Consider the following 19,065-nt stretch of genomic DNA (forward strand, 5'->3'; position numbering starts at 1 on the left):
GGGGGGAGGCGCGGTGGCTCAGTGGCAGAACGTTCACCTCCGGTGCTTGGGGTCTCTGGTTCGATCTCAGCTCGCGCCGTGTGGACCTTATGGTGGACGAACACCATGCTCGTTGGTTCTCTCGTTTCCTCCCACTTTCTTTATTCCATCATTTCATTCATTTCTCATCATCACTGTCTCCTTTAGCCTAACCGGCATAATCGTGGGACGTAAAACTGAAAGATTTCAACTTCACATGTTCATGATGTTGGTCGTTGAATGAGATTTGTGATTCTCCGTCACATCTCCGCACCGTAGCGTACAGAAACATGTAATTTTAATAAGATTGATTGATTTGCTAATAGTACAGTACTTACAATAGCAATAACGATGAGAACAAGGATTGAGTATAGCCCACTCCCCCCAGTGATTTTTAACGAGTCATAGTAATTCTAACGTTTCAAATTAGTTAATAATGAATCGGAATCGCATGTTATAAAGATTTAAGATGTAAATCTTGTGGTAAGGAAGCTTTAGTATAAGTAGTAGTAGTAGTGGTAGTAGCAATACTACTACTACTAGTAGTAGTAGTAGGAACGGGATAGAAGCCCCGCAGGGGTTGGTTGGGTTCTGTTCTCGATATAAGTAGTAGTAGTAGTAGTAGTACCGGTAGTAGTTGTAGTAGCAGTAGTAGTAGTAGTAGTAGTAGCAGCAGCAGCATCAGTAGTAGGAGTAGTAGTAGTTCCGGTAGTAGTTGTAGTAGCAGTAGTAGTAGTAGTAGTTACTCTTCCAGTTCTGGTGACAACTGGGGGAGCGGGCTATACACAAGCCAAGAACAGATTTGATCAACAACTTATTATATTTCGTAAGTTCTATATTATTATTATTATTATTATTAACAATATATAATTTTTGTTGCAGATGGACAGACAGATTCCTTTATAGACCTATACATAAACATATTATATTTCATATAAGGATATGTAGATAAAAAAAAAAAAAACCTCGTACTTTCTCTGTCAAGTATTTGACAATAGGAGGCAATGTAGTAACTAATATCTGTACTATTAGCTGTAAAGTGGAACAAATGCATTCGTGACGAAAATAAAAGACCTCCTGCCCTGCAGAACAGATTGGTAATACACCGTAGCTCTCATTTTGTGCACCATAAGAACGAACGTTCACCATATCATCTGTTAACGAAATCGTTTATGAATTTTCATCTGCTTCCGTGACCAAAAAAGAAAAGAAAGGAAAAATCGAAAAGAGAAGACTATAAGCACAAAAGAAATTTTCAAAAATTGAGTCATTACGTGTTAAAAATGATAAATACATTGTCAAAGTAATTTCATATTTTTTTCTTTGTTTCCAGTGTTCCTTTTGTATAAACATTTTAGACTTTCCTATTACTTGATGTCATGTTTAGAGCAAATTGGATTACATTCACTGCAAGAACATAGAATGTCTAGAGGCGAAGTGTACATTTGCTGTTGACAGGCCGTATTGAGAGCTTTGTAAAATGTTTTGGGGGGCCGCATCATTTCATCCGGTCTATGTTTTAAACTTGAATTGGGCTTCCAAGATAATCACATTAAGCTTTTTTAAATGCTAAAATGCTATTGCAACAAAAAAAAAAATGCCTTATTTTATTCTTTATTACATTTAAGCAGACTTTTAGCTCATCTCAAAGCTGTTCATATGAACTGCTCAATAATCTTTTCTGCGCTACTAAATGGTAAACTTAAGATTTTCGCATGTAGAAACAGGCCGGTAGTGAACCCAAAATGTACAGGAGACGGTAGAAGTAAGGAGGGCTGATCCAACCTTATTATAGTTCATCACCATATTATAGTTCATTTGCAAGCCTACCGTGAAACTTTTAGGGGGCTAGCTAAAGTTTAGGGGGACCCGGTCCCCTATACGCCCCGTGGATACGGGCCTGTGTAGCAGGACGTTTGAGGGAATCATGCATTGCTTGGCCTAATTTTCATATCGTCTACGAGTTCCTTCGTGGCAAAGCTGTTGGCGAACGCGCCTTTGGCGTGGGAAGCCCAGGTTCGATTCCCGGCGGAGCTCATGTGGTTCGGATCCCACTTTAACCTGTAGCTCCACGTCTTATATATCCTCGCTGCTGAAAGGAATACTAAATTCAAAATCAACTCAACTATTTTCGTCTTATGATTTACTTTATATAGTTATGACAGATAAATGATAAGATTTGTGTTCGCCATGTTAGACGAAACAAAGAGCCTTGTTTTGACTAATCATCGTTTAGCTTAAGATGCCAGGCAATAAAAAATCGATTGAAATTACAAGTTTCTTGATTTTCTCGAAGCAGCATTTTTAGATAAGCTTTCAGACAATCATAAGTGAGCAGTCTCCAATAATATTAATCCTCATTTTGTACGAAAGTTAATTTTAAATCATCTTTACAAACAAGTAAATAAAAATAGAAAATATTGACTGAGTATCAACGAATTTTATATTTTCATTTCTAAACATAGTAGGAAATTTTCTTTTGTAATTCACATTTTTGTTTTCTTTTTTTCCTTTCTATTATTCGCCATTAAGGCATAACAGGGACAGGGTAAGATAAATATCTTTATTTCGCCTTAAATGGCAGCGGACACAAATCTTTATCGTAACAAGTGAGGCCTGCCAAGCGGTTAGTTAGGCGAAACAAGAATTTGGCAAAATGATGCGACAAGCTTGGTAGGCCTCACTTGTTCTGTAATTCGATTTAGTTAGGCACTCGCAATCTAGGTTAAAGCATTGTTCCATTGACTTGAGTTGATTTTAAGTTTAACGTCCCTTTCAGCAGCGAGGCTATATGAGACGTGGACCTACTGATTAACGTGGAATCCGAACCACATGAGCTCCCGCCCGGAATCGAACCCGTGTCCCCCACGCCAGAAGCGCGTACGCTAACCGCTTAGCCACGAAGGAGCTCATTAGTGCCACGAAGGATCCATTGAAGTCCAGATCTGAGAAAGAGAGATATGAAATTAAATGTTTCAGTTTAACATCCTTTAGGCTAAGAGTTACGATGATTAAGGCAAATGAATGGTGATGCAAAAATTAGTGGACTGAGAAAGTGGGAAGAAAAGGAGAAAACCCACAGAAAACCAATGGACACAATGTTGTCTATCACAAACTTATTTGTCCGGGTATCGAACCAGGGACCCCATTTACCAGAAGTAAGCGCTCTACCACTGACCCACCTTGCCCCCTTCAGGTCTCAGGAGTTCGCAATATTTTGAGTCCCCTTTTCTGTAATGAACGTTTTCGCCTAATATTTTCATGGAGATTCTGGAACACAAATTGGCACTAAATGGTTGTTTACTGTTTGGATATGCGTAGGGGATTTCTATAAGGTGTTAGTTGTCAACACTATGTAAATAACTATAATGTATGTAAAATATGAACAGGTATGTTCGAGAGGTCCAACACAATTACAAAGTCTGTCCGTCATGAGCATGGTTGTTAATAGTAACGAAACCGAAAATGTGTTAGTTTTCGATCCTAGCACCTGATACGTTTTATTTTCGTGTACTTCGGCAAGAAAGCCGAAATCATGTCAATGAATTTGTTCCCTTCAGCAAACAGACACATATCCATATGTAGATTCTGCACACGAAACTGAAAACAAAAGTCACATTCAGTTATCCTTTGCATCAGTTTCATCATCATCAGTTGCAAACATTACTCACTCAAGATCAATACAAACTGCAAACGATGTTGTGAAAATGTGAAATCTAACTCAAGGGAACCATCTACAACAACGAAAGTCAGTTTGTTACAAAACTGATTTCCCTTTCTTCTGTAGCTTCGCTTTCATTTCAATATCGATTCTGGTACCGGACTCAAACGTTTTCTCTGAAAACTCGGTTTCGGTTCTAGAACCAGTGCCGATTTTCAGAGAAAATCAATTTCTGTTTCGGTTCCAAAACCGATTTTATTGGAAATTGGCTTCGGTACTAAGTCCAAAATTGTTTTTAGCGGAAAGTTCCTTTCTTTTTGTTCCGGTTCGGGATCGTTTTTACGGGAAATCTGTTCCCCTTCCGGTTCCGGAACTGAAACTTTGAAGAATATGTTTCAGCTTTCCGATTCCGTCAACATCAACAACCTTGGTCTTGGGTTCGAATTCCACTCAGGGTATGAGTATTATGTTCTTTCACCATTTATTTCAGTATCATCATTCATTTCTCATTGTGCCCCTTTAGCCTCAAGGGATGGAACAATAGAAGGTGAAACTCAAATATACAATACTTAGTCTACATGTGATAATGAAAGCTCCGTGATATTATTACAATGATTACAACAAAACAAAACAAAAACGTAGAATGTTATATGCGTAGGAAACATTCTATCCGATGTTACGCATGCATATAATGCAACGCTTTATGAATATATTATTCTGTCAGAGACACATAGTTAAGATACATAATATATTACATTTTAAAAAACCGAGCGAGGTAGCTTAAGTGGTAGAGTGCTCACTTCGCATTCGAGAGGTAGTGGGTTTGATTCCCGCTGCTGACCATCCTGATTGGGGTTTTTCAGTTTTTTCCTCAGTTATACCAAGCAAATGGCGGGATGGTCGGCCCTGATCGATACCATCTAAATCCTTTCCATTGTTGTTATTGTTGTTGTTAGATATCCAGTATAAAATGGCCTCTGAGCGGCATCTGGTGATTGTTAAATAAATAAATAATTAACTAAAATCAATTCCAACCTTGAAAAAAATGTACCTCTAGAAATAAATTATGTTATAATCTTATTGCCAGAATGAAACAAAGTAAGAGCACTTTCAAAGTTTTAACTCGAAATCCAATCGGAAAACTACCGTTAGGAAGACCTAGGCGCAGATCGGAAGATAATATTAAGACGGATCTCGTACAAATAAGAATTCAAAGTAGAAACTGGATCCAGTTGGCTAAAGGGAGAAGAATATCATTTACAGTCATTGTGAGCTCAGAATCGTGACCCGGGACTTAAAGCCTGGGTGGTTGGTGGGTGCTTAGATTATCATTCAACTCTTAAAGTGTAGATTGTACCCCACCAGATATCTCGCCTTGCAAAGAGCTGGATTCCAGGACCATGTCCTGATCCTGACATCTTTGTTGATTTTGATCTGATTTTGAGTTCAGCATCCAACAGCAAGGCTATGTGAGAGGTATACCTAAAAGTTAACATAGGATCCAAACTACAAGAGTTCCAGCCGGGAATCGAACACGGGTCTCTCAAGCCAAAGCAGCGTACGCTAACCAATTAGCCAAGAGTGAGCTCCATCTTCGCTGATGTATGGTACACCTTTGATAATGATGTCTAGCATTGTAGGTACTAGATATCTATATCTATCTATCTATCTATCTATCTATCTTTAGCTGCTAGGGGTCTAAAAAGGACGAAACAATAGATATATTCTAAATTTTCTAACTTTGATTTATTTGCTCCTCTCTATACTATATTGACTAAATCTTGATCTGAAGAAATGCGTGAAGGAATAAAACTATGAATATGCTATTGCCATCAACACGTTCTGTTCTAATGTAGTTTTCGGAATGTCATGATATTTTTCCTAAAATATCACTTTTTTTGCAGAAATGGCTTTTGATGTCACCGTTTTACAAAGAAATAAGTATAAAAAGCTTTATCGACCCTATTATCTATTCACAAATAAATATTTTGTTGTTTTTTTAAGAAATAAAATGTATTTTGTTCATTACATACCACCAAGGCATCTTTCTGTGAGGCGAAAAAGTCGAAGGACAAAAAAGTTTATATTTTCCAATAAATTTTGTTGAGAGTGGTAAAGGACTGTGAGAAACATCGTTATAGAAAGTTTCGTTAATTAATTTTAATAAATAACATATTTATACATATCTATAATTTTGAGGGGTTTAAACGGGACGAAATGTTTCCAATAATTTGGATTTTTTTTAAATAACAACGAAATTTTACATCTTATTGCAATGAATCTGACATAATTCAATCTAAGTAGCATAAGAAACGTTTTCCCGAGATGTGTCAGTAATTAGATAGAAATAACGTTGATTGATATGACGATATTTTTTATGGTCAAGGGGTTTTTTCGGGACGATTTTTGGTTATTTCCAGGTATCCAACTCTCAACAGAATGTGTAAGAAAATGTCGGCAACTGTGAGCGTATTCAGTAAAACGTCTCTTCTCAAGCATTTCTCATTTCATAATCTATTCTGTTTAAACAGTTCACAGAAATTAGGATGGAAAATTGACTAAAACAGTGTCTACCAACATTCCAGATAGAACATCATCGCCATACACAATTGCTTCGGAGAAAGTCGGACCACCGTTCGCTCATAACAAACGCTATTGAGAAGGGGGAAGTATGTAGAGGAGGAGGCCTCCCCACGTGCGTCACGAAGCAGCTCAATAGTTGATTGACACCTGAAGTTCCTTTCTTTTAAAGCTGTTTTCTTCCGCTCGTTATAAAGCAGTAAAGCGAACAAGAAAGACTGGTTACAGATTTCAATAACAATTGTATAGGCTGTGCTCTACACACTGCCTTCTACATCCGTCCGCTCCCTCTACATAAGTGAATCGAGGAGGCGGTGGCTCTACACAAACATATTTAAAGCTGAGAAAATATGTAGAAGCCCTAGACTAAAAGACACACCATTTGAAATATTATAATATATAACTACAATACATGTATATAGAATAAGAAATACATGTTACTCAATGATAATTAAATAATCCAATGTAACACCACTCTACAATATATCCCATATTTTTAGGAACACCATCAATAAGACCGTTATATTAGTTTTATTTATGATTTAGTGTCTCACTGGTAATTACACTGAAAGGAGAGGTTCCGACTTCATCTGATCGCATGCAGTTTTTTTATATGGTTTCTTGCCTTTCACTCCTTACATTGTGTCGTTTATTCTTATTATTATTATTATTATTATTATTATTATTATTATTATTATTATTATTATTATTTATTATTACATTATTAGTAAGTTGAGTTGATTTTGAGTTTAACGTCCGTTTCAGCAGTTAAGCTGTATGAGAAGTGGACGTACTGATTAACCTGGAATCCGAAACACATGAGCTCCTACTGGGAATCGAACCCAGGTACCCCACGCCAAAAACGCGTACGCTAATCGCTTAGGTATGGAGATACTACTACTACTACTACTACTACTACTACTACTACTAATAATAATAATAATAATAATAATAATAATAATAATAATAATAATAATTATAATAATAATAATAATAACAATAATAAAGTTTAAATTAAAAGACAAATTCTGACCAAAGCATATATTAACTAATAAATAATAGTATTACAGTTTCGGCAAATTAATTTGCCGAAACTGTAACGCTATTATTTATTAGTAAATATATGCTTTGGTCAGAATTTGTCTTTTAATTTATACAAGAAGTTCCAAAGCTAGAATGAGTGGTATTCAAATAATATAGTTAATAACATCAAGAAATTTTGAAAACAATAACTTTGGGAGAAAACAGTTTTTGTGGTGGTAAATTAAAGAAATGAAATTAACACTAAAAGCATTTGCGAGATTAAATGTTTCTATAAACTAAACTACTTCCCTGATATTCCAGAAAACCGCACCCAATGTTTTTAATTTCTTCATTTTACCTTCTCAAAAATAGTTTCTTCTTTTTAATGCATTTTATAAAAACTTTGCTTTCTTATAATTTCAGCATCATCTTTACCAAAGGATTTACCAATGAATAAATTAAAAATTTATTTATGACCTCTTTCTAGTACCGAAGCTATACGTTGCTTGAAAACAGTAATGGTTTTAGATTTTCCCTCAGGGGTGAGGATTTTAATACACTAGGTGTGAAAAGTAATATTGTTGAAATGATGGGAAATCCACATTTACCATGTCCAGGAGGAATTCTATAGCTCCAAGGGGCTCCCTGTCACTCTCTGAAATAATCACTGCTTGAAAATGAAATCTCGGAGTTTAGTGCCACACAATTATGCTCCAAGGCTGAAGGAGATGGTAGCGAATGAAACAAACAAATGATGGTAAAATCTTGGTGATATAAAAAGAAGGAGGTAATGGAAGGTCTTCGAGAAAACCCGTGCACATAGTTTTCATCCTCAATGAAACCGGCTTGGCGAGAACCAGGACCGAAGCTGGGGCCACATATCCTAAGAAGTAGGTAGGTGCTCTATCACTGAGCCACCGAGGTTTCCGTATAAGTGAATCCATACCTTAAGATCGAATCAGATCTACGTTAATGAGTTCAAATTTTAAGACTGATCAAGAATCGAACTCGGAGCCTCTTACATCACGCTCGCTAACCACTAGAACAGACCGGAGACTGTAGGGGAGAAATACAGGGACCTGATCCCTATTAATTGTAACTTCCTGAAGATAGCTCCCCACTCATCACAAATATAACTTTATTCCTTTTAAGACATTTTTAGTACTCAAAGAGCATTCCCTAAAAATCTCGAAATCTAATTTTGTAAAACAAACACAGGGGCGGATCCAGGATAGCGATCGGGGGCGATCGCAACCCCAAGAATAGGATTTAAAAAAATAAAACCCATTACAAAGTTGTAGCTCTTGATTTTTTTAAAACTTTGTATTATAATTGTAGAATAAAACCTAAAATAAGTAATCTTCAATTGCATAAGTTAAATGAATCAATACATCACAATAAATTACTTACATTGGAATTCTTGCTCAGAAAATGCCCACTTTCGAAAATGTAGGTGGCCGCTTCTCTTGTTTCTTTTCAAGATGCAATATTTTGAGCTATCCGTTCCTTCTCAAAACTAATTTCTTGTTAACAATTGGTAAACAGTAAGCTATAAACCATTTATCCGCAAGTGTTTACCAATATTCCTGTTTTAGAAAGTCCAGTTTGACAGTACAGAAAGTCAATAAACGTAATGGTTCTGGCATTTTACATGCAAGTGCAATTGAATATACAAAGAAGGAAGTAATATAACTAGCGTATGAATAGAAATTAAAGTTCATGATTCAAGAAGAATTCTTATTCTTATTCTTATTCTTATTCTACTGCTACTACTGTTTATTATTATTATTATTATTATTATTATTATTATTATTATTATTATTATTATTATTATTATTATTATTATTATTATTTGTAATCCATCAGTATCAACGTTTAAACAAGTCAACATTCATGGCAGTGCATGGCAGCCAAGTTCCGCGAAGAAAATGAAAACTGGCCTGCACTGCCGTAAGCATATTATACACGAACAAGAGTTTTGGGTGGGGGTCACGGTGGCTCAGTGGTAGAGCGTTCACCTCCGGTGCTTGGGGTCACTGGTTCGATCCCAGCTCGCGCCGTGTGGACTTTGTTGTGGACAAACATCGTGCTCGTGGGTTTTCTCGGGGTTCTCCCGTTTCCTCCCACTTTCTTCATTCCACCATTTCATTCATTTCTCATCTTCACCGTCTCCTTTAGCCTAACCGGCATAACCGTGGGACGTAAAACTTAAAGATTTCAAGAGTTTTGGGTAAAATCGCCGATTTCGAGGCTCTGTAAAACCGATTCTAGTAACGGGATGAAACACGAAATTTAGAATTTAAGGAGATATCCGAGAGATGTGCTCATATACCAAATCTCACATTCCTACCTTCAACCATATTCGAGTACTGGACCCCTAAAATATGCAGTTTTCAGGCTCACTGACTCACTCATCAAATTGATTAGTTACTTCCCAATGAGACAGAGACGTGAAACTTAGCACAAAGGTACCTTATAATGACCTGAGTATAGAAAAAGTCCGAAATCTGATGAAAGTGGTATGGGAAATTTTTCATGGGCAAAACCTGTCCTTAGCTAAGCAAGAAATCGTTTCACTCACTCACTCATCAAATTGATAAGGTACTCCCCAATGAGATAGAGACGTGAAACTTTGTGTAAAGGTACTCTATAACGACTTGAGTATAGAAAAAGTCAGAAATCTAAAAAATGTACTATGGGAATTTTTTTATGGGCAAGAAACTGTCCTTAGCCAGGCAGGAAATCGTTTCATTGACTCACTCATTAAATTGATTAGGTATTTTCCAGTGAGATAGAGACGTGAAACTTTGCGTTATTAAACACATCATGTGCATTGTGATAATGTTGTCAATCGTCCGAGTAGTCGAGTTGGTGCCCTCCTCGCTGTCTATCGCGTGCGCCTTTGGAGTATGGGGTCCCGGGTTCCATTCCCGGTAGAAGAGCCTTTGGAATTTTAACTCTCCTCGATGTTTCTGTGTTCGTGTCCCTGTCGTTCTAGATTAATAGAAAAACGAGCTAAGGTCACCGAGAAAAATTCGTTATCCGGACATCGGTATATTGTACAAATATACGGGATCCTTATGTTTACTATAGAAATCAATACTTAACATACGTTATCCATATGCTACATACGTACTGGCCTCTTTCCCGCTTAGATGTTACTCAGTGGCGTTACAGGATGTCTGACATCTAACAGTCTTCCGTACATTACGTACGTCAACTATAAGTTACAAACGGCCATCTGTATGTGAGATCCTGACTGTCTACATAGTTCTTTCCTTTGTGCGGAAAGTACGTTTATTCGGAACACTTATAAGGAAACTATGTTTAAAATATACTCTTTCAGTTATACGGTTAGTGTACGTTAAGTCCAAAAACTACAGGATTTACATATGTAACCTACGTACGCCACATACCTACCTATGTAACCTATGTCCCTACGTACATTTTTTCTCAGTGTGCGAGTAAAATAAGTGAAAGCTAGTAATAAGTACTTAAGCAAGTTAATGAGGCACATTCTGAGAATCAGTTAACTTTTAAAAATGTGGGCTAAGACACGTACATACTGCCGTAAATTTCGTGGTTGGAAACCCAGACAAGGGGAGCCAATATTTTTTTCTTTTTTCAGTGAAGATTTTTCCTTTATTGCAGTCATTTGTATTAAATAGATATTGAAATTAATTGATAAGTAAGAGATTGTAGAAGTGAGGATATTTAGAATTAATGAAGTTTCCGAAGAAATGAGAAATTTAATTGTTCGAGTTTACGTGAGACTAGCAACAAAATGTAACCGATTTCGTAAATATATTGGTACCACGAGTTGTATTATGGTTACCACAGTCATTATGTAAAAATGTTCTTGATGCTTCGTGTCTCTATCTGCGAACAGTGTGTGAATCTCTTACGTATCGGCCTTTTCATCAGCAGTGAATCTTGTGCCTTTGCTCTTCATATTCCCTGAATTTGCCCACCTGGGGGTTCGCCCCCACGCGTCTGCCTTTGCTCGGCCTACTTCCTCACACCTCTTAAGCTCACAATTCTACCGAATTTCACATTTCTTTTCCTATTTCAACTATCTAAAACATAAAATTTTGTATCCCAGGAAAACGCCTATTTAAATAACATGGGTATTTCTTCATCTCCCTTTAGATTCCTTAAAAATTAAAAAAAAAAAATCACTTTTAGCAATTTTCTTGTAGGTTAGTCGCGAGAGGCTACAATCGTGCCAAATTTCATCATTCTAATCTTGCCGGAAGTGAATAAACATTTTGGGGTGTAGAAGACGTCCAATATAAATAACAAGGAAATGTTTTTTCAGTTCCTCATAAAACCACTCTAAAGTTGGAATTGTTTATTTTTACTGATTACTTAGGTAATACTAAGAAAAACGTAGAAGCATACTGAATTTCAAGTTCCTATTCCAATTGCAAGTTCCTAAAACATGAGATTATAGGTCAAAAAAAAAAGGGACCCATTTAAACAACATGGGGAAATTCTTCAACTTTCCACGTCAACCGGAAGCACCTCTTTAATTTATGTCAGTTCATGTAGTTTTATATACAGTTAGGATATGTTGGTGGCAAATATTATTAAGATTACAAGCTATTTGAAAGGTGCATATAATTGGAAGGAAAACCCGAGGCAGTATGAAACTGCGCAACATGCGCGCCATGTAATGAACTCCGTAATTTCGCAATGTGGAATGGTAGAGAACAATTAAGTATATTGAAACACCAGCCATGTTTAATTATGTAGCTGCGAGGATTCAGCATTATGGGTTTTGGGCCCTGTTGATACTCTTCGTATTTAGGTAATGAAAAATGAGATGTTAGCGATCGTGATTTTGTAGTTCTGGTAAATGAATTAGAATCTCGTTTGGACCTAACTCTCTCACATATATTTAATAGAATGAATCCTCCCCGCTGTTCTAGTGGCTAGCATGTGCGCCTTTCTTGTACGGCGTCCTGGATTCGATTTCCGGTGGGAGAGCCCTTGGGAACTAATGTTGCATGTGACACATTATGACTCCTTTAAAAATGTACAATTTTAAATTTAAATCCAATAATATGCCACAATTAAGATATACGATATTGACATGGTGAACTACAAAAAGAAGTGAAATATGAACAAAAACACCAGAGGTACAAAAAGTGCAGCCAAGTTCGTCAGCCTCAAAAAGTGTTGAGATGAGGATGGATGAACCAAGTTCCTTGGTCCTGCATCTGAAACGAACACTGGAACTTGGCGCGAGATGTCAAGGAAAATTATATTAAGGAACCTTAGGAATAGTGATGGTGGGCGTGGTGGGTTTGGGACCACCACCAACATTAGGAATATCAACTTCTCTAAGGCGCTAAGGCACATATACAGTATATTGCAGTAAGATTGGTGGTTCGAAACCCAGACAAGGAAAACTTACATTCCTTCACGAAGTGTCAAGGTAAATGATGTTAACGAACCTTAGGGATGGTGTTTGTTAGCGTGGTGGATTTGGGGGTCACCATTAGCCTTATGGCTGAAATGTCCCGGCCGTGAAACTAGGAACAGACATCTTAATGTATTCGAATATGTTAGACATCTCGCGCCAAGTTCCAGTGTTCGTTTCAGATGCAGTGGTAAAAAACTTGGCTCATCCATCCTCATCTCAACACTTTTTGAGGCTGACGAACTTGGCTGCACTTTTTGTACCTCTGGTGTTTTTGTTCATATTAATTCTAAAGAAGAGTCCATTCCCTTTTCTAAAATTGTTTGACTTTTCGTTTTTTCTTTCTTCTTTCTTTTTTGCAATATATTATTACCTTGTTTTGAGCTCGAACGACTGCCCCCCCCCAATATTTAACTTGGATCCGCCTCTAGTTACACAGTTAAGAAATTATCCACAGAAAGATACATTTAAAATTTTTTCTTGTTTATTACAAGCGCTTGCATGCGAGGAATAAAAAGAAAATTCTATTTTACGTAGATACCAATGTAAAGTAAAGCTAAATAATATTAACTGGAAAGCAAAGTTGTTAATATTTAATTTAGTCGGCAATGTCCTAGTGAGATCAGCGAAGTTAAATAGTACCGGATCTGGTCCGAGTGACCATGCGTACTCATTACATGGTATCAGCATTTCGGTATACACCCAGCGTCGTGAGGACAATTGGGGAACTACTTGAAAGAAAGTATTGAACTCGGTGACTTCAACTTTCGGCTATTCAAGATTCGTCTAATAACCTCAGGCAATGAAATTTGCAGATGTTAACTCAAGAGAAAGTGTAAGCGAATCTTGAATTCAAGATTGCCTAATGTGAAATTATGTTGGTAGTACTGACAAGAAATGACACAATTTAAGAAATTTGTAGTTTCTAAATTTAAAAAAAAATAAATAAAAAGTACACATCAAAACAGTATAAGCGCAATTACACTATATGACTAGATATTATATGTTTGACACCAAGATATGAAAATATTACATGGAGTTGCAAAATCATTACAGAAAATATAAAATGAAGTCACAAATTCGACGAGAGTTTGCATAATTCATAAAATAAAATTAAACAAAGCACCAAAGATCAGTATAAGCACAATTACGGTATAGATAGTATACGCTTGACATCGAGCATCACCATTAAAATTGTAAATTTTTAATTAAGTGCGAACTGTTTTAGTGCAGTATGCAGGGGTTTGAACCGAAAAAATTTAGTAACAATAAAACTTATGGGACAGCTTCTTCCCATCAAGTATAGGCATATTGTAAAAGTGACCAGATATTCACTTAAGCTTCACCCAATATGGCTGCCATATCTCATGTGATCGCCGCAGTCTATAGAATATCCACGTTTCCTTGATTTCTTACCTTTCGTTCAATTATACAATTTTGAAACTTATAACAGAATAATATGTAAACAAATTTCTTGTCGTTTGATATAAAGTACAATCTCTGTAGGTTAGGTAGATATAAAGTTACAAATGGAGGAAAGGGTTGTGTCGTTTAATCTTGTATCTGTTTCTCTTTCTCTCTCTCTCTCTCTCTCTCTGAAGCGTATTTTTCTGATTTTTCATAAAGAAAGCAGATTTCATCAATCAGTCAAAATGTTTAAATACATGAAAATACAGGAGGAAACATGGATGATATGATGATATTTTTATATGAATTTTCAGGAAGTAACATAGCTTTGTCTTTGTTCCAAAAAGGGAAGAAAACCTTTGAAACTACTCAAGAGATAGACAGTTAATTGTAACAGGTTATGAGCATATTCAATAATTCTACCACGAATCCTGAAGAACTAGTAAAAGTGGGATAACGTTTCCAATTATACTTTTTTGCATCCCATGGGGTGACGCACTGGCTTTCTGTCGATATTTCACATTCAGAAGAATTATTTCACACCAGTCACTTATCTCAGTTTTACTCTTAAGAACAAGTGTGAGCAGACGGCACGCATAGAAAGTGTGCCATAAGGAGCTAACTTTGCTGGAGCAACATAATCAAGTAATTGATATGGGGGAGCAACATATTCAAGTATTGGGGATCGGAAGAGAAAATGGGGAACGCAGTTTCGATTTGCTCGACTACAAACACGGAAGTGTACGATAATTTGGAATTATTCATACTGTTAGGTGAAAAAAAAAAGGTTGTATACCTATATAATACATCACAGTCTTATGAGCTTGTATAAGAAACAGAAAGTGAAATCTGAACTAGAAGAGATATCTGAGTTTGAATCTCGTGTTTGGTGACACAACCCGAGACCATAGATAGTAAAAGATGATTCTTGGATTTGAGTTTAGTGTCTCGTTCTGTATTAAGGCTATATGAGACGCGGACCTACAGCTTAATGTGTAACTATAATATTATGGAGAATAAGCGCATCGTAAGGTTGCAATAAGCTCGTGTTATAAAGTGTCAATTAAAGTTGGTGTTGTGAAAGGTAATTAAGGATTTCATCCATTTGAAACAAATATTGTATTAGTAAAATATCTATTTGTTAAGATAATGAACGTGATTTTCTTTGTTTAACATGGCAGTCAAAGAAGAATTAATGGATAATAAATACGAAATTGTAAAATTTAAATTTCCTATCGTTTAAATACATTCTTGCTACTATCGACGGCATTATCTGGTAGGAATGTTGAATTACCCTGGTTCAGCAGGAAGAAAATAAGCTATAGTATTGAAGTTGATTGATTAGAGTTTCACTATATAACAAATATTGAGGTTATATGAGACAAGATATGTTGTTTAAAGTGAAATGTGGATACTATTCGAGTTTTATCCAAGGCTTGATATACGCACTAATGATTGAATCCGCAAACACGCATAGGAAGCACGAGCAACTTAGCTACGAATGGACACGCCATTCAATAATTCTAATTCAAGAATGAAGGCTAAAAATAAGAAAGATGAAACGACAGTCTGTAAGATGATACTACTTTCACATTTTTTATTTCACACTACTTATTCCGAGACGAAATCGAGACTTGACATTCTAGATCGAAACAAGCGTACAGTGTGTTTATCGAGACGAGATCAGGATCGAGGCCATTATTTGTCAAACGAGACAAGACCTACACTGCGGTCTCGTCTCTATACCACCCCTAATCGGAACTCCTCTAAATTGGACGATTTTCTAAAAGAAGTTGAAAGAATTACAGGCTCAACAACATGGGCGGCGATTAGGGGGGGCAAAGGGGGCAGTTGCCCCCGCACTTTTTTTAAGTAGCCAATTAATGTGTATAGTTTCATTTGGAAATGTAACGATTTTGTATGTGTTACTGATTAATAGGAAAAAATGCTGCCATATAATATTTGCTGTTGCGTGAATACGTATTGGTTGTCTTCCCGTGGAGTAAAGAAAGCTACAGTAATTGCGTTTTAATCGCCACAGAAAATAACCCCAAAAAATAACCTATTGGAGCACAATTTCAGCATACTTTCATTTCTTCTTACAAGCGCTCGATATGTTAGTGAGCCGCTTTGAAGCTAATCGAAAGAACATTATGCAAAAAAAGTAGGGCCTATTTCACAAGTTATTCTTTAATTACACAAAAATTGACAGTTCCTAAAATGTCTTTTCTTCTTTCTAAAGTAAGGAATATCGATTAAAAAGAGCGTGATAAGAAACAACTTCTACCTTTTCCATTGTTTTGTAGTGTAATATACGAGTGAAGTGTTGTGTTTAAGGATGTACGAGTGTATATACAATAAAATTTAGTAAATTGAACATAATTCTAGGTTTTAAGTTTATTTTGTATAACTGAAGTGTGGATTGTAAGTATTGTTGTGTTTTGATGTGTTCCAAGAAAGTGAAATCTGCACCTAATGGCAACGAACATATTTCAAGAAGTTGCAAAAGCAAATATTTCTTTAAATGTCGTAGCATATGCTTGTAGTATTTACTGTCTTTCATTTTCTAAGAGTAATAACATACATTTAATATCATGTGTGGAATTAAATATTAAGTTTTTCATTAATCCTCAGTTTCAATATAACTTTTGCAAAACAAGCATCATTATTCATTACTATGATTAATATTATCCTTTCTATTTATTTGTTTTGCAAATTTATTAAATAATCTGATCACACAATTTTCCAGACAGAATTTTAAGATGTTCATGAGCAAGGAATCAAATCTGTTCTTACACTTTCGTTGCTTAAGAGTACAAAGGGCTAGTATCTACTTGCGTTGTTCTTCTCAATTTACTTAATAAACTATTATATACGATATACGGTATTTTAACTGAAAATATAGTATCCTATTAGTTATACAACCTTTCGTCAAACAAAATGTTAGAAACAACCAGGAAAACTAACATTTATATACAAATATTCAGATCATGTCTTGCCCCCTCACTTTTAACGTCCAACCGCCGCCACTGCTCAACAACCATTTGTAACATAGTTTAGAAAATTTTCATGAATATTTGATGATGAACTTTATACCAATTTACCATCATTATTAGGGAACTATTCACACAGGTACTGAGAATATTCAAGAAATCACCACTGGAACTGTTCACATAGGCGGTGACAAATATAACTATGTCTAAAATTTTGGATGGCTGATGCCGTGAATGATAAGAAATAGTAGCATGTTTTGTGAAGCTTATTTCTATGTGCTAAACAAAAGGAAAGACAAACGGAAACAATAAAAGCAGAAATTTTATCTGCTTTAAATCCACTTGCTCATTTCAAACATGGGAGAGTGCGACAAGTGAGCGATGAAAAAAAAAAGAAAAGAAAAAAGGAAGAAAATAGGAACGAAAAAAGACAACTGACATAATTTACCTGGAATATTGATCATAAAAGAAAGTTCAAAACAAAGAAAACATTTTACTGGATGGTAGAATAATTATTTCGTTCTGATCAGTAACCTTAACAAAAATAAAGGTGTGTAAAATTAAGCATGTCTGCATGAACTCGTTTCAATCCCTGTACTCGTTTCAAAATTAACGTGACATTTCTAGACATTTTCTACGTTCTATCTTCTATCTGGATTGAATGAGGGATTCAGTACCAGAGGTGAATACTATACCACTGACCCACCGCGGTCCCCTATTTAGAGGTCCAGGTCTCAATCCTCCCCCCCCCCCACAATTTTGAAATTCAAAGTCTTTTGTACGGCAAAGTCTTGTGGTATTTTCTTACCTTTTGTACCGAAAACCCCAAGTTTTGTGCTCTCGCTGTTCTTAAGTTATAGCAAGAATAATTTGGGAGGGCTGGAGACTTCGGAAATTGAAAGTTCATTCTATGCAAAAGTTTTGTACTAGTTTTGTGCTGAAAACTACTACTTTTGTTCTCTTGCCGTTTTCGAGTTCTCTCTCTATTAAATATGGGGTACCCATCTCTCCAACCACTACTTTAGAAATTGAAAATCTTTTCTATGCCAAACTTTTTTAAAACCCTTTTACTCTGAAAACCCCAGTTTTGTGCTCTTGTCGTTCTCAAGTTATAACAAGAATAAATTTGGAGGGCGGGATAGAGACATGCAACCTCCCACTTTAGAAACTGAAAGTCTTTTCTATGTCAGTTTTTATCCCCAGTTCTGTGCTCACATTTCTCAAGTTAAAGCAACAATAAATTTGAGGGGGCTGGAGAAATGCAACAACCCACTTTAGAAATAGGAAGTGTTTTCTATGCTAAAGTTTGGTGCCGTTTTTTGCTGAAAGCCCCGAGTTTTGTGTTCTCACAGCTTTCGACTTACCCCCATTTTAAATGTGGGGGATGCATATCTCTAGCCTCCATTTTAAAAATTGAAAGTTCTTTCTATGCGAAACTTTTATGCATCTAGTCCAACTTCTCGCGAATATTCTTAGAACGTACACCAATCGGTTATGATTTGTTTGGGAAGATATAGGAGTGAAGTCCCGAAGTTAGAAGTTACTATTTTAAAGATACATTACCGCAAATTGGGTCCAACTTCGTGAAGTTAGCACCCCATACGTCACATATAATTTTAAAACCTACATCAATTGTTTTAAAATTGTCTGAGAGGATTTAAGACTGAAATCCTAAAGTTTAGAAGTTTACACTTCTCAAGATACAGCCAGTAAAATAAAGGAGGGCCCATTCGTCACGAATAATGAAACCTACGTTAATTGTTTTGGATTTGTTTCGAAGGATTTATGGGTGAAATTGTTAAGTTTATGAGTTAAAAGTTCTGGATATACAGTAGAACAAAATAGTGGGGTCTCCCATTAGTCAAACTCTTCGTGAATATCAATCGTTTAGGAGTTGTTTGCGAGGACTTAGGAGTGAAGTTCCAAACTTCAGGAGGTTTTTTTTCTTTCTTTTCTTT

The sequence above is a fragment of the Thermobia domestica genome, chromosome 9 (assembly GCF_964235325.1).
Source record: "Thermobia domestica chromosome 9, izTheDome1.hap1.1, whole genome shotgun sequence".
In the NCBI taxonomy this organism is placed as follows: Eukaryota; Metazoa; Arthropoda; class Insecta; order Zygentoma; family Lepismatidae; genus Thermobia; species Thermobia domestica.